This window comes from Saccoglossus kowalevskii, chromosome 1, assembly GCF_978046115.1.
Source record: "Saccoglossus kowalevskii chromosome 1, keSacKowa6.1, whole genome shotgun sequence".
NCBI lineage: Eukaryota > Metazoa > Hemichordata > Enteropneusta > Harrimaniidae > Saccoglossus > Saccoglossus kowalevskii.
The window spans coordinates 26527350-26545504 of NC_140641.1; the positions used below are offsets into that span (position 1 = coordinate 26527350).

The window sequence follows — 18155 nt, forward strand, 5'->3', positions numbered from 1 at the left end:
GGTAGCAGCCCTGAATTCAAACGGAACACAGTCCGCTCTATCAGCTTGTTGTGGAACATACACGTAACAAGAGGTCATAGTTCAAGTTGCATTCGCGAACGATACAATACAATAAAATAAAATTTCATTTCACCAGATATAATACATTACACAAGTACAAAAACGAATTCGAAATAGAGATATACATAACTATCTTGCGTGGGCAAGAGAGGTAGTTCTAGTAGAACTAATCAAGTCTCTAGCCCTAATCATATTCACTGAGAATGACAGTGAATTTATCAATCATAATATTGTATTGTTTAAGAGTACATAATACATATCGAGAAAAAATATATGAAATATGCTGGTAGTAGTGAAACAACAATACTGTAAATTGAGTAATAGAAAAATAACAATAAAATTGATGTTCAATTGTTCAAGAAATTGTTTAGGATAAGCTTGAAGCGATTTCTTGAAGTTAATGTTTTACTAATGAATATGTTAAACTGTTTTAGTTGAGCTTAGTTTTACTTTTAGAATTTTAAGAGTGAGAGATTGAAGAGGCATAATGACCCAGAGAACGAGCATAACGATCGCCCTTCAGGTTATAAATAAACATGCACGTTTGGAACATGCATAATTTATGCACATCAAGAATGCCCAGTCTTTTAAAGAGTGGTGAGCTACTTGCACGGGGATTTGAAAAAGTGGCTGAGCGAATAAACTTTGTCTGTGATATTAAAATTGGGTCTATAATGGTACTGAAAGTGTTGCCCCATATTTCAATACAATAGCTTATGTGTGGAAGAATGAGTGAATTATATAGTAATAATATAGGTGATTTGGATAGGTAGTGACGCATATATGAAATGAGTCCAATCATTTTACTATTTTTTTAACAATATTATTAATGTGAGGTCTCCATGTGTAAGTGATCTGTCTTCTTTTGAGCTGTTTTGAAAACCATAAAATTAGTTTTATCAATATTATGGTTAATTTATTTGTCTTGCACCATGTGCAAACCTTATTCAATTCTGAATTAAGTAGGCCAATATATATAGACATCTCAACAGAGTGAAACAGATTTGTGTCGTCAGCGAAAAGTCTAAACTGAAAAATGTTTTGTGATTTTACAATATCATTGATATAAATTAAAAACAAAAGTGGTCCAAGGATGGACCCTTGTGGGTCCTCACAAGAAATGACCTCATAATCAGAATTACAATTATTTAAATTAACATATTGCTGACGGTCCTCTAAATAAAATTCAAACCAGCTCAAAGTAGACCCTCTTATACCATAATTATGTAATTTAGACAATAAAATGCTATGGTTAATGGTGTCAAAAGCCTTTCTATGGTCTAGAAAAATACCAAATGTGATAAAACCGTCATCTATTTGTTTTGAAATCTTAGCAGTAAGGTCAGCTAAAGCTAATTTGGTCTGTGAAACAAGAATTTGGAATTTTTCTAGAAAAGCACACATCTGTTTATTTACTAAAGATTCAAACAATTTGCTAATAATAGATAATACTGATATAGGCCTATAATTACTAACTTCAAATGCACAACCTTTTTTAAATAATGGAGAAACCCGGGCTATTTTTAATTTATTATGGAATATACCCGTGTACACAGAACAGTTAAAATTATGAGCCAGTGGTTCAGTAATTTGCTCAGCAGCTTGCTTGATAAGTTTAGGAAAAATATTGTCATAGCCAACTGCTTTATTAGGATCTAATTTAAAAAAAGAATGAATGTGTTTGTCTACTGATTATTCCGCAGTTCGTTTATACCTGCCATGTTTTATTGCTATTTCCAATAACATTTGCCAGCTTGCCGCAAAAGTAAGATTTCTTAGCAATTTTTAACAATTTTGACAAAATATTACGATAAATTTTGTATTGAATGTGAATTGGTGAACTGGGACTATGTCGCTTAGTTTTTGATAGAAGTTCGTGTTTTGTTTTAATTGAAATAAAAAGCCCCTAAGTTAACAATGGTTTTAGTGATGATTTTGATGCAGAATAAATCATTTTCTTAGATAGATGTTTGGTATATGCCAAATTCGGATCCAATAAATTATAAATATTTGTCCGCTTCAAACGCATCTGAATGAAACCGTGAGAAGTCAAATTTATATCTAACCGACTGTCTGTTATAAACATGATGTAGATCCCTGAATAGTACAAACAGTTTCAATAGCTCCTCCGTCGATGAAATATTCAGAAAAAATTGAGACAATAGTCTATTGTTGTGAATGTAGTACTAGTTATTTAGGTCGGAACATCTATGATTTGTACAAAATTATTTTCATTAAGTATTGTAACATATTCAAATTGTGAAATATTTGTACAACTAACATCAATATTGAAATCACGTTTTTTGTTACTTGAAAAATGTTCCAGACATACTTCAGTAGTTTGGTGGATTGGAAGTGTCTTTCGGAATTGAATAATGGTTAATACTCGTTGAATCCTCAAACTTTAGCATTAAAACAACCATTTTGACAACTCATGTGCCAGTGATTAGTGTTTGGACAAGCGGTCAGTGTTTTTAATAAGCAAGTGAGAAAAGAAAGGAATCAAAATATGGTCGTTTTTCGGTCAGAAATTAAGCGATATGCGGTTTATATAAATGCAATAGAGGCAGGAGATTGGGCTGTGTACTGTTGCCCGTTTATGGCTTGACATGCGTCACCAAATGGGGACATGGTAGGAGTTCGTAGTACTAGTATACACGGGGAGGGATTCCAGAGAGGAAACAGCCAGCATCCCTTTTTCGGGGAAAATGTGAAATCTCAACAGATTTTTTTCGTTCTCACATGTAATATTAGGTTTTGAGGGCTTCTCAGTTTAAAAAAGATGACTAAATCAACCAAAAATCATGGGTTTAGAGACATACCTATGCAGAAGTTGGTTTCCAAGTACATAATCCATTTTTACACCTAGACTACTCTATTTACATTGGCTGTTTATTTCATGGATTTGACACTTGAGGTGGATGATAAGCCGTGTCGAAACCGTGCATTCTGTGCACATTTTCGACACGGATTAAAAACCAGTTGTAAGCAGATATTTTCATATGTAACACTTCCCAACATTTATTAGAAATTTTAGTTATAGCAGGAATGTGAGTACAAGCTATGACACTTCTACCCGTGAGTGATTGCCTGAGAAGTCAATCGTTACACACAAACATCACTGCGCATGTGTGAATTTTCACAACCAACCTACACACTTTTGTGACAACAAAGATGCTGAACATAGGTCAAAGGCAATAAATAATTATATTAAACACTATCCATCACACAATGTGAAAATATATACTGATATTATTATAATAATTAGGTAGTTGGGTTAAAATTACAGTGTCATGGAAAGACAACTTGAAATAGAGTGTAGTGAATGTACATTTGCAATGCTTAGATGGACATGTGCAATTCAAATCTCTGACGTCACAAACTACATTCAGAATATATTCCTGCATACAAATATAGCATAGTATAATCAAGGTCAGAACGACCTACTCAGTTACAATCTCCCTCGTGGACACAACACGAGATGAATGTTATACAATGAAACGCATCGATTATTTTGAACACCGCTGTTCTGTAATACATGATGTACACATTTATAATTGTTGATACTGTGGAAACTCACGTTTATACGACATAAACATACTAAAACAAACATACTATAAAATGGTAACATGTTTAGTGCAAAAAAAGATATCGAAATGTTTTTATTTTCTATCATCAAGTCATCTATCATTCTCAAATGAGATAATTACTAGTCTAGTTTTAAATTAATGTGTGTTTAAGGTAGAGTTGCAGGTTCGTGGGCACTTTGGAGTGAATTTTTTTTTTTGCTTTTTATTATCCAAAACGTCTTGGCTATAGACTGTTGAAATTTTGTAGAATTGTGAATAGTGAAACATACTCAAAAAACGATTTTAAAATATAGATAACAGGTGCAAAATTATCTCTTTTCAATGCTTAGCAAGATTTAGCAAGGCTATACATAAATGATAAAGAAAACATGGTAAGAAAAAGAAATGAGGGGAGCTCCATATTATGCACTGTATTTAACTTTTTACAAAACGATAATACATTTAAATTTGATACTGTAACAGCCATTTTAATTATGAGCATTAGCAAACTTCTTACTGAGTGAATTGTTATGCAAATTAGCAATTATCTCAGCTTCTTGTTAGTGCACATTCCAGAACTTAAAACGCTTTGACCTTTTGTTTTGAAATTTTCACAAATGATTGACAATGTGTTTATCTTCAAAACGCCGTCGGGGCATTGTTTTTAGTTGAATAGTTGTACACCAATCGTTCAGACAACTAGCCTGGGTGTTATTTTATGCATAAACTTGAAATAGTGAAATTTGAGCTGCTGCCCTACAAAATTGACAACTGGTAGACAGTTTTCAAGACGGCGCTTTCTTTTTAGTAAACAGATGTACCCATAAACCAATTTTGACAGGAAACAGAAGCATGGTTTAGAAGCTAATTTTTTTAAATCACTTTTGACCAAAAAAGCACATTTTTGTGCATATTTCAAACTACAGTGTCCATAAAAATAAAATACCATCAAAACTTTAAAATTCATACAATAAGCTTTCCGAAAATATATAGTTTTGTGGACAAGGGAGGTCATCTTGGTTTCCTAATTAACTAATTAAAATACCTATCAGGTAAACTGCATCTCTTCCTTAAGGCCTCACATCTTTCTTTCACAGTGCATCAAACAACGGCGACAACTCGGTATCAGTCAAGCGTGGTTCCATGCAAGCATGACTTACATATATTACAACTACTAATTAATTTGTGGAAAATATACTTTCCTCATTGTGACGTAATTATCTAGTACCTAGAACCGCTGAACTATAGCCCTAATATATTTTTATCGACGCTACTATTGAGAAAATGCCTCACCATGGTAAAGATAAGATAAACAATTTTTATTTCAACCGTTCAGAAAACTTACATTTCTAATTTGCTTACATTCGAAGATGTGATGAAAAAGGTCAGAAACGCTGAGGTAATTTTTGTATTCATTGAATCGGGAAGGATTTTTTTTTATTTAATTAATCAATGACAACACACTAATTAGTGAAATGATCATCCCAAGATGTTCTGGTCGGCTAGATATACGCCTTCTATCATCACTATTGGAGTATTCAACATACATCAGCAACTTCATTGTTAGTTTTAGTTGTAAGTGTGGGCGATTTTATTACTTGCATCAAGTGTCCTGGCCAGTAAGTACTTATATTTAGTTCATATCTAACAGTAAATTTGATTGCTATTGGTTTTGTCTTGCACGTGAGAGGGTTAATGCGATTACTTTCTCATGTATGCTGTTTAAGTATCTTTTTTTAAAAGGTCTCATAAACGCGTCAATTTTGTACTCACAATATTATCGTATGTCCCTATAAATGTTATAGCGGGTGCAAGATATTTACATACACCTAACTGCCGCACCCGGTATGCAATTACCGAAGAACTTTACAACATGCACCTTCCTAGACACTCCAATGACCGTTGTAGACGCAATAAAGTTACATAAAAGCTCACGTGACAGTTACTTAATGACAAAGTATCAAGCTCAACCTCATATCGTTCAAGCAACTGTATATATTATATTCGAACTGCGACCATAACAATTTTAAAATTGTGACTCCAGATGGTGCGTTGAAATTCTTGGCTATTATCATTTGAGGAGTATCACGTGGAATAGTGTTCATACCCTCCAATAATAAAATGACCAACAGGGGCATAATCGAATTGAATAGGCAGAGTAGTCACAAACAATGTTAAAGTCATGCCTTATAGTTGAATATATAAGAGAAGATTGTACATATATATTTACGAGACAGAATGGGAGCAGACTGGTTATTAAAATAAGAAGGTAGTTTTGAAGTTATTTTCTTAAAGTATCTTGTTGATAATAATATTATCAATTCTTTTAATGGGAAAAGCCATATGCATAACGTGACGATTTTTATTTGTCAAAGGTTTCGATTGAACTGCCTTGAAAACAAATCTGTAAGTTGAAATACCAGCAATATACTATCCAGATTGTAAAGAGTATTGTTATCCATTTCTCGACAATCCAAATGTGTAATTTCTCAGTCACAGAGTGTAAGTAAAATACGTATACGGTGAATACCAAAGGGCTTCTCACATAGTTGACTATGACTGTGACTTCGTTGACTTTGTATAGGAGTCTCATCATATTAAATTCATTACACCCATGACTTGACAGATTACAGATATGTTGCATCCATATCAGCAGCATAGCAGTAGTCGAATCCAATTCTTCCACGGAAAGAGTATAGAAATGTTGGTTGGAGGTAGCTTTTCTCTAGAATGCGTACATGCATATTGAGCAAAGCATAATTTTCTCGGTTAAAATGATTGTAAAAGGATTGTCAATTTTAATAAACTGTCGAATGATATTCTTGAGTTTATAAGCTCAAAACAGACAATTTGAATAAATGGTTGTATGATATCCTCAGTAGTTAGCTTGGTAAACATTTCAATCAAGTTAAAATTCGAACAGTTTTTGTTTTCCTACGCAGTATACTGTGACATCTATAGCACACTAAATAGTTTGTTCACTACTTTAATGCATTTTTTTCTGTTCCAATAATTGCAAATCCGTTGGGAACTTAATATAAAAACGCGTATCTAATTAATGGCCATAAAATAGTCATTAGTGAAATTAATACAATAAAAAGTTTATGACCGTCGTCATACATCATCAAACTTTAATTATTTCGCGCACATCAACGATTTAATTATTAGTGTTAAGTCTGGACTGCATGGCGTTTGTGTTTCCATCCAGTGGCTTAGTTAGTAAGTACTTCTATCTACTGCATATCATACACAAAATGATTTTCTTGTTTTGTTATGCTACTTGACAATCATCGACATTGTAACGGGCACATCTAAACAAGTTTCTTGTAGACGAACAAAATAGTTTTATTGTAAAAGTGTTGATATTCTTTTATGGATTTCGAGTCGCTAACTTTGTCGTATCGCCTTAGAACTTGTAAGAATTACTTACATTTTTGGGTACTCTTAATAATAAATGTTGTGAATTCGTAACATTTAGAGAAGTTCTATAATCAGTGGTTCAGAATAGGGTGTGTTATTGGTTATTTTTTTATTTTTTTTTTATTTGTTGTATTTGATATTCAAAATGGGTTGAGTTGGAGATAAACTATGCAAAATTAATTCATATTTGAGCAGGCTAAATGACATCCTGAATATAGACATAGTTCTGTATTTGAATACTCATTCGCAGCTACAACTTTGCATTGTATAGTAAATGGCGGACGCGAATGTTCGGAACAGCGTATATCTGTAATTTGCCATTCAACATTGAGAACTTAAGTGTTTAAACACATTCGTTGTCTGTATTCGACAATATACAAGTGCAACATTACGCGTGCTCGTGTACATGGAAACTTCCCACAAACTCGCCAGAAGTACAACATTGTTCTGTTCAGCCTTCTATTTTGTTCAACTATGAACACGAGAACTATGTAGTTTTTAGATCACCAGAAACAAGCGCAAAATGATGAAAGACTGTATATGTATTTTAATCATGTCAATATGTCAACGTATTCCCACTGTAAATGCTTAGTCTTGTATAAATAAATGCTTATATAATTATGTATATTTATTCACATACTTAGGTAAGGGGAGAATAATAATCTGTTGAAGCAGAAAAAAACAAAACATTTCTACTATGGACAGTTAACTCTGATTTACTGTGAACATAGTAAGTACGCGTATACATATCATTTTCACATTTCACTAAAATCTATGTTGACATATCACATCCTTCTTTAACCGTTAGTTTGTGTTGTAGATAACTTACATATAACTGCTTAACGCTTGAAATGATTGGCATTAACAAAGCGCAATGCTATTAAGTGTTTATGCTACACAAACGAAGAATTGATTGCCTCAATACAACAACTGTAAATTACGTAATTACTATGCATTCATAACTACATTTGATTTTTTTCAAAAATACGGCAATTACTTTATTATTTTAAACATCATCTTTCAATAAATGAAATCACACTTGTTATAACTATATGTATTTATTCATATATCTGAGTAGACTCAACAAACATTGTAAACGTATGTAATTGTAATCTGTATATAATTTGTATGAGATTGGAAGTTATACTAATCACAATTGTGAAAAGTTCGATTTTCGGGCTAATTGTTGATTGTCGGTGAAAGTAATGAACCTGTCTTGCATGTATATCAAACTAAAAAAAATGTAAATGTGATGTAATTATTCGTGAAATCCTTGGGTAACTCATTTAAGTTGAAATAATTCATGAAATGAATGTTTTACCCAAAATAACTGGCTTATCAGGTGCAGCTCCATGGCGTCATGATGTGATTAAGGTATAGATGCAGGTTCGTGGGCACACGGGAGGCTTGGCTATAGACTGTTAAAATTTCATAGCATTATGAATAGTGGAACATACTCAAAAGACAATTTTAAAATATAAAAAACTGGTACAAACATTTTCTCTTGTGAATGCTTAGTAAGATTTAGCAGGGCTATACATAAATAATCATGGTGAAAAAAAAAGTAATGACGGGATCTCCATATTATGCACTATATTTAACTTTTTACAAAACGATAATAGGTTTAAATTTGGAACTGTTACAGCCATTTTAATTATAAACATTGGCAAACTTCTTACTGAGTGAATGGTTATGCAAATTAGTCATTATCTCCACTTGTGTTTTTCAGTTTACCATGGAAGTTCAAATCTAAATAGCTTGCACAATTCTTGTTTATTTTGAGTGAAACTTTCACACAACGTTTATCAGTTGTTTATTAACAAATGGGCGTCCAGGCGTATATATAGTATGTTTTAATTTCATATTACAAAGTTGTCAAGCAGGATGTGTGCCGTATAGTCAATCCCGGTCAGTATTTCACACTTTGAATGTCATTGTCCGAGAATGCAAAGCTTTAAAAATAAGCCCAGACGTCCTTTTGTTCGTAGAGACGTTGTCAAATTAGTGTGAAAATGTCAGGACAAACTGACAAAAACTGTGGGAGCTAATTTATTTTCAATCTCTCTGACCAACCAAAAAACACGAACGGAGATATTGGCCGTTTTATGAAAGTGACGTTAATCGTCCAAACAAATAGCTATTGCATCACGACGACATGCCAAAATCCATCATACACCGACGCTTGCTGATGTTCGATCGTCAGATAAAAAAAATAAAATAAAAATATTTACAATACCAGGGAAACGGACGTTAAATCGTCGGCGGAGTCAAAACCTTGCGTGAAAACTGTCATGGCGTCGTGTTATCTTTTCCACTTAGGGAGGGGCACAAAGGATTACGTAAAGCCGATGAGATATTCATACAGTTATAGAAAAATAGCGACCCCAATTGGGTGGGTTGAGTGACGGTTTTTTAGTAACCGTGGTTAAGTTTAAATTTACCTTTCCCCAAACTTTAAAACAAATACTCTGTATAACCGTGGTATGACGCAGTTTTTCACGATCTCCGGTGAAATGGACCGTGCGAAGTTAGACGGCCAGGTTGAAATGGGCCGTAATATTTTGCTACACAACGGCTATTCGTAGTTTTTGTACTCAATCGCTCAAACGCCGGTGAGAAAAAGTCGAAATGGAGACAACTATTGTAAATGCTATCAGCACGGTCATCGTTACAGCGAAAGGACAAATGTATAATTAGTCAGTTTTATAATGCCTTCGGAGAAAAAAATGCGTGTACTCCACTGGAAGCTGCCAGGCTAGAAATTGTCGACATGTTGCGAGATAAGGGTGAAAAAGTTTACTTATCATTTAAAAATGTATGTTTTTTGTATTCCACTTGCATGCTGGAAGCGTCTACGTCTTGTCTTTTTTTTTGTAGTTTGCAAGACTAGTTGGTAGCGTTTGAGGTAAGTTAAACAGGCTGGCGGACAGGAAGTTACACATCGCCGCACCGTAACTGAGGCCAGCAAGTCATTTGCATATAACACCAACAGTGACTTGTCAATCAAAGAGCAACGTAAACAAACTTTCGGGACTTTTAATCACATACGCGTGCCTCGATTCCCTATATTTTAAAATCCATTTTACGGCATGTTCCAGCATTGACAATGTTCCGAAATTTCAACACTATCTAGCCAAGACTGTCTGGGTAAAAAAAGCAACAACAAAAAAAAAAGAAAAAAAAAAAGTTCACTCCGAGTGCCCACGAACCTGCATCTATACCTTAAAACAATCGAATATAACACGGAAATAATGTCATTAAAACAGAAAACTCCAAGTGTATGATTCTCTGTAAAAAAAATATTGATACTGTGACAAAATTTTCACCATATTGCGAAAATTGAATTCGATTGCATAAGATTACATCAAATGCATAAAATTACCAAAATGAGAGTCAGTGCAAACTGTTTATTTGATGTAATTGTCCCTATAATTGTCATGCACTACACCGAGTGTTGATTGCATACTGAACTACTTATTAAATCGCGGGTTTATTAATTTGAAATCGATGGGTCAACCATTGCCTGAGATATATATCATATAGTTCTAAGGTTGTGTTCTCGCGTGCTTAGAGTTATATAAAATATTTTGAATCAAAATATTGTTAATGAATCATTGAGTTAAAAAAAGACAATTAAACCATAGTGTTAAATTCATTGAATGTAATAATTACTTCAAAATGATGCATTTAAAAATAATTTCGTCACTGAAGGTATTTGAAAATAATGGATCCGTTTGATAACAATGATAAAATGGACATGTCAAGACAATCATTAACGACGATTAGCATAAAAGAAAGAAAGCGTCCACTCACACCGAGAAAGTCAGACTTCGAAGACAAATCTGTGAAAGATGTAGTTGAGGAATTTGGATTGAACACCACAGCCCATGGTGTTTCCCATATAGTTTCAGCCGACAATAGTTATGGTCGTTTGGCTTGGACATCGATCATGCTCACCGCGACTGCCTCCCTTTTGATACAAGTGGCTTTATTGGTGCATCAATACTTTGAATATAATGTTAATGTTCAGGTAAGTATGAAATGTGAAATGCAACGTAAACGTTGATTGTGTCGATTTAATATGTTACATTTGAAATGATGGATATTTATGGAACAATATGGTAGAATACGTGTACTGTTTTATGGATTTGGTTATGTAATGTTGCTGATTATTACTCTTACCTTTAATACACTTATAGCTTTGAATTGCATAACTGTTCAACTGCATAACCATTTATCGGCTTGCTGGTGCTTATTACTGTTATCGGGTGATCAGCTGCAGCCCTCTTAGTACCACGATTCAAGTTTTGATTGTGGTGTACGCCACAACTAGTATTGCTACTGATATGCCGATCATTGTCTAGAACGACCTATGCGTTGTGAAATATTTATATCCTTGGGTGAATACTTGGCCAGCAGAAAAAAAATGCTGAGTTAGCGTGAAAAAAATTCTATTACTATAAGAAAAAAAATAACCTGGTCTTAGATATTGAAATACTGAACTCCTATTGCGCGGAAGTATTTATTCTATCAACTAGAGAGATAGAATAATTGGTGAATTCAACACATGAATGTTTTTTTATGCTGTGTGGCGTGGAAATGAAGGAATGGCGAAGGAATGAATAATTACCGATCCGTTTTCTTGTAACTGGCTTTGTGACTACAATCCATATATCAATGTTGAACATTGAATGCACTATTGAATGAATTGCTTAATCCATGTATGTTTAAAGCAAAAAAACAATGTGAAATTCATTGATTGACAGCATGAACGATCAGAATTTATGAGGTTTTGTGTACTTTTCCTACAGTTGCCAGACTCGTAAAACGCTATGACGTCATTCATTGAACGTCGCTCAACCTTTTGCATTTTTTTTTCGAATGTCCGGGCATGCAGAAAATTTATTTTATTAATGCCATGGTTGCATTTCAAGTTTATAATATATTATCAACTTATAAATAGATAGATACCAAGACTGTCAAACAAAAGCAAAATCACTTTTCTTTGGATATTGAGTGAAATTATATAACCTTAATTAGCGAAGATAAATAAAGCGAGAAAAGTATGCTATGGTGATCATATCACACGCAAGTTGAAGTCTGATTTGTTAAAAAAATCAATCGCTGCGGTCTGTATTGCAGATAGCCGTTGTTTCATCAGATGAACTGATGTTCCCAAGTGTCACAGTTTGTAATACCAACAAACTACGACGATCTGCCGTACGAGATACAAATTATAGTGATTTACTGGTTGTGGATACTGACTTAGTTTTACCATACTATGGTAAGTAGTGCATATATGATAAAATATAGTATATCTATTCTACCAATACTGAGATATATGTCTCTGCTGCTGGGGTGAATTAGTACAGGTCGACACTGTCTTTTTTATATCGCGTCAATAGTTCACAAAGAGGGGTATGTCGAAACATGGGTATATTTTGCATGTTTTGGAAATCATGTAATACTGAGCAAAAATTATCTATATGGTAGCATCAAAAGATATAAAAGTTTAATCTGGTCCGACCTTGACTATTACAGAACCCCACACCGTCCCCGTGGCAATAAAAGTTCTATTATTACATATGTTCTACATTCTATTATTTCATATTAAAGAAAGAACATGCAACAAACCGGAATGTAATTTAGGTCGGGGAACCCCAATGCCCATTATTATGTTCTAAGATAGTGTTACGCCCTAGCAACGTGTGTCAGTGTAGAAGTCTAATCTGTGTCACTCTTCGAATAAATAACTCGGGTATAATTGCGATACTCCACTGACGGGATGACTATTTGACGATTTGACTATGCACGATACAACTTTTTTTGTGATGTTGCTTGCTGGTATTGGGTTGAATGTTGCTCATTTGGCGTTGGTAGTCTTTATTTAGAGCTGAGTAACGCCGCAACGTCGCCAGCAGGAACCTCCTAGTATCTCGATGTTGATGGTTGTGGCATCATAGCAATCGCTGAGGATGAATTTTCAGGGTTTATAAAACTCAGTTTCCTGGCGGTCAACATACATTACGTTATCCAAATCGTAGTGACCACTAATTGTACTTATGCTTGAAATGTGTCTGAAACATGTTTATATTTCTGATATGTTTGAAACATGTTTCAGATAAGTTTACGTAAAATGTTTAAGTCAAGCTCGAAATATGTCCCAAACATGTCCTAACTGTGTGTTTTTGTAGCGAACACATTCATGTCCCAATAGTGTGGGCATGAAGCCGTTCGAAATTATACTAGTTTCAAACGAGTAGATAAAGTGTCTGTATCATGTATAGGACACATCTGAAGTATGTTTCAGACACAAAAACCAGATATGTTTCAGACCTGTCTCGAACATGAATGACACTAGTCCCATTTCGGTAAGGGAGGTGATTGTGAAATACCTTAGAATGTGCTGAACCCAGCGTTGTTGGCAATACAAATAGATATGACATCATTGACCCGAGTCTTCTACTTTAAATTGGTAGAGCTTGGATAAAAAGTGGTCTATTCTACTACCAAAATGTCATCCTCTATACTCTGATTTGTCCGCTATTTCGAGATAACCAATCCCTTCGTTGGATACATTTTGTTTGCATGCCCATAATTTAGATGTAGTATTTAAGTTGAAACATGCGTAAGAACCTTTAGTCAGGAAAGTGACCTGACTTGACCCTGTGACATCCTGTGATGCTGATTCCTGACTCCCGTGAGCTCTACCCTATACCGGGGGTACATATGTGATCTGCAGTAATCCCTGCTGATCAACAGGAACCACTAGTACTGACGCTCACTGCCCGAAATACTTCCGTTGTACCGACTTAATAGAAGCAGCAGATAGCAGTGCAGTTGCCGATAGTCCCTGAACACAGAGCATGAGTTTAAATTGTAGTGCTGCTGCTTCGACAGTGTGCCAGAAACGAACGAACGAACGCAACATTGTACATTCATGTTCACCGGAGAGTGGAGTGTTCCCTGCATCACTGATCAAGTCCAAAGTTTTATTTGTTTACTGTATATCCCCGTTCCTTGCTTGTTTTAGTGAATAGTACCCCGTAATATTTATTTATTAAAAGTGAAGAAAACCTTATATATTGAGTTATTGAAGTTGTTACCAGTATATTTACTTCCCTGCACTTAGTTGTGGTGATAGATTTTAACCGAACGATCCCCACCCCGTGACAGCGGACAAGCTGAGGGGAGAAGACTTTTAAGATATGTACGCTACCAAAGACGACTATTATTAGACCTTTATTGAAGATAAGCTCCCAGATCCTGAATACGGAGTAGCCCCACAACGCCCCTCCTAACATTTTTAGGTGTCCAAAGGTTGTCTAAATTAGATAAATATATGTTTCTCACTTTACTCTACAGTTCCTTGCATGGATGGCGACTTCAACTGTAGCAATGGTGTATATTGCATCAAACCATACCTTGTGTGTGATGGAATCATTCATTGTGAAGATAAAAGTGATGAAAGTGATTGTTTATACGGTAATGTCAACACAAATCCCTCCAAGCAAAAATGGCCAATGAAAATGTAGAATGAACTTTGAAAGGTTATCCAAGATATAATTTCAAATAAAACCATGAATCCACGAATGGAAATAACAGTCTCAGTTAGACGGCATTACGAGAGAACTAACCCCCATCATGTATGCATAATACGTATCCTAACAATGACACTATAAAAGTTCGGCAAAAAATCCCATTTCAATGAAAACCAGGTCGTGATCTTTTACAAAAAGTAGCCCTCGCCTCAGGGGGACTCATATCATTCCTAAAAATTCACTTTTGAATTATATATTAACTAAATCAAGATCATTCACACAATTTGATTAATTGTCCCTGTTTGTTGGAAATCAAAATCACCGTGCTTAGTGACAATTTTGGATACACTTTCAACTTCTTAACCAATCAGATGTCTCCCCTATGAGACCAATTACAGACGATGGATGGCCTTCTGCCTCTTACCCAATTATAATGAATGAATAACAAATTAATAATGATAATGGCGTCATTGATACTTTTCCTCATCTGTAATCAGAATGCATATAAGCCGATCATTGCCATAACTGTATTAGTGTTTCAATAATTCTGTTTTAATAAGTTGTTTCTGTATTCTGTCATCACCCAAAGAATCTTACTCCACACTGTTCATCACGATCTAAGTTATATGAATATGATGAACATTATCCTATTAAATACTATGTCTGTCTCTATGGTATTCAGCCCCTCCCAAAACTGATTGGACCTTGTGTCCAGAGCAGCTTTTCATTCGCCACTATTTTTGAGTTATTCTGCTCGTAGACCTATCTGACTATGGTTCAGATTCGAATAGTACAAAATGTCCTCTCTATTATTCCGTCTCTAAAGCAAATTGGTATTTAATTCACACATTTTCCTAGGAATCTGCATGCAAAAACTCACGCCCGATCTTTAGAGGGATATAATTCATTTCATATTTGACGATGCAAAAACAGAAGGAAATGTTATTTCATTTACATCTTCACATCATTTCATTAACTTTATATATGTCAGAGTAACAGGATTATGAACACAAGCACTGACATCTACATATGTTATTTTTACTTATATATATGGACAATAAAATTCGGATAAACACTTCCCTGTAACAGTGTCTGCGGATGGACATTCTCTACGATGATTGTGTTGTAGTCTAAATATTTTAAAGCACAGTTTCCGTTCTCTGTTACTTAGTTAGGTTTGTATGTCTAGGTGTCGCACTTCATGTGATCGGTTATCATACATACGAAGCTTTGCACAAACGCAGGAAAGACGTCACATAAACACAATGGCCAACAATCGACGGAAAACAATGTGTGATACACTTACCACATTTGTGTAAAATCCAATATATCATTAACTACATTGACCTACAGGCACACTAATAACATTTCATTTTTGGACCTAGTCCGAGACTGACTGATTATTATGTGATAATTACTGGCTTACATTTTCAAATCGTTCTCGAACATCCAGAAATTATTCTTTTCAGTGGCAATCATGTTGTGTGCATCCGTTTGCCGCTGCTGATAATTAACGATCATTCCGTAATCCGACATATTTACAATTGCGCTTTGTAGTTGAATTCCAACATTCCGATTGAAGGCATTTATCAGACAAATATGTATTTAACGAATAAACATAGCTGCAAAGCTCTAAATACAACAAATCCACAGTGCAGTGTTAAACAACGGTCATGCAACAAACATAACAATTACAAGCATGCTTTTTTTAGATGAATGCGGAAAGGATGAATTTCACTGTCACAATGGTAGCGAAAAAGGAGTGTGTATACCCTCGAATCTGGTTTGTAATAACATATTGGACTGTTACGATGGCCAAGACGAAGACAATTGTGGTAAGAGTTGATGTCATGCACTCACTATAACACAAATTAGAGACAAAAATAATTGTGTGCATCACAAAATAAACAAAATGTGTACCAAGTTTAATTGAATTCTGAATAATATTGGAACTTTAGACTTTAATAATAAGCTACTCATGCAATGACATAGCGCCCATAAGACATCATTGATAACTAGTAAATGATGCTCAACAAATATTCTAATACTTGCATATTTTTTGTCACAAGCAAGTTTACTTGTTTGAATACTTACCATAGTTTATTTCCTCTTGTAATGAGTTATCCTTAGTAGCTTCATTTGTATTAGGATCGCCAGTGCCCGTGAAAATATCTGTTTTTAACACTTACATAATTTATTTCCATATTCCTATTGCAGCTAGTGCACATTATCTTTCCTTCAACTTTCCTTGCGATTGCACAGAATATGACCTTTCATGTAACATTCATGGCACAAGATTTCATGAGTAAAAGGATGATGCGGTTGTAATTGTTATAATAGCCAGACGGACAGACGGACTCTAGTTTGTGCCTTCAGCACATGTGAATTAAACGTTATAAATAATGATTTTCCAAGGCCAATGTATATTTCACATTACATATTATTTAAATCGTATCAATATTTTCAGAATGTGATACAACAATAGATTATAGATGTATCCTGTCATTGGAGTGTATTCCCAAGGTAAAAACGTGTGATGGGGAATACGATTGTAGAGATGGCAGTGATGAAAGCAACAATGTATGTGGTAAGTATATGTCTAGTACATGATTCTATTTATTTTGTCAGAGGATTATTGAAAATGAAGAGTACACCTGTCTATCAATTAAATTGCAGCATTCGTTAACCAAAAATTTATCAATAAAATAAATTTAAATGCCTGCTTGTTTGGCCCTCGCTGTACTTGTATATGCAACAGTAAATCATTTGAAACAACCACAGTTGTACATAAATCATCTAAACTTACGTCATCATCTTTGATGGTTAACTTCCATACAATTGTTTTTTTCCCTTTAAAAACCCACACATTAACAACCACGCTGGAGGTTCATGTTGGTATTAATTAACTCATACTGTGAAAAGATTTACTCTTATTGTATCTAGTTTACCAAAGACTGAATAAACGTGGCCAAACATATTTAGTGTAATGTTACTTATTGTCATAAATAAAAGTGGCTGTCGGTTTCCAAAAACGAACTGGTATTTATCACATGCCATTGATGTTAATTTAAACAGTTATATCACTTAGAGTTCGAAATCTTTTTACCAACTATTCGATAGGAGATGCCAGTAAAATTACCAGAACATGTAAACATCGATGTGTACTCAAAAGTGACTTGGCTGATAACAAATTACGTACAACATCATAAACTTGCACACAACCATTAAACACTGACACTCTTTTACAAACTTTCATTGTTTGTTTTAATCAAAAGTATGTTTATAAGTTCAGTCACCTCAGAGAAAACAAATATCACTTGGTGCCACAGTGGTAACACCTTTTTTTGTTTTAGAAGTAATCTACATTGTATCAACAACAAAGTTTGACAAGTTAAAGTGTTCCGAATAGAAAAAAATTCGAAAATGTAAAATATGACGAATTTCTATTATAGTCCTACCAGATTTTACAGTTAAAATGTCATAATCGTTATCTTACAAATACGTACGAGAAGCGCCATGTGTTATAGCTAAGACGTCAGGTTACGTCTGGGGTATACTCAAGCCT

The 18155-nt window shown here is 34.4% G+C and overlaps 1 long non-coding RNA gene across 2 annotated transcripts; it reads left to right on the forward strand.

Annotated features, from left to right (window-relative positions):
* The first annotated feature begins 5200 nt into the window (after positions 1-5200).
* LOC144351765 (uncharacterized) lies at positions 5201-7736 on the forward strand. 2 transcript variants are annotated; one of them, XR_013420452.1, is made up of 2 exons: positions 5201-5248; positions 7694-7736. It is a non-coding gene; the product is annotated as an uncharacterized LOC144351765 (long non-coding RNA). The 2 variants fall into 2 exon arrangements; XR_013420445.1 differs by lacking the exon at positions 5201-5248 and adding an exon at positions 6798-6848.
* The last annotated feature ends 10419 nt before the right edge of the window (positions 7737-18155 follow it).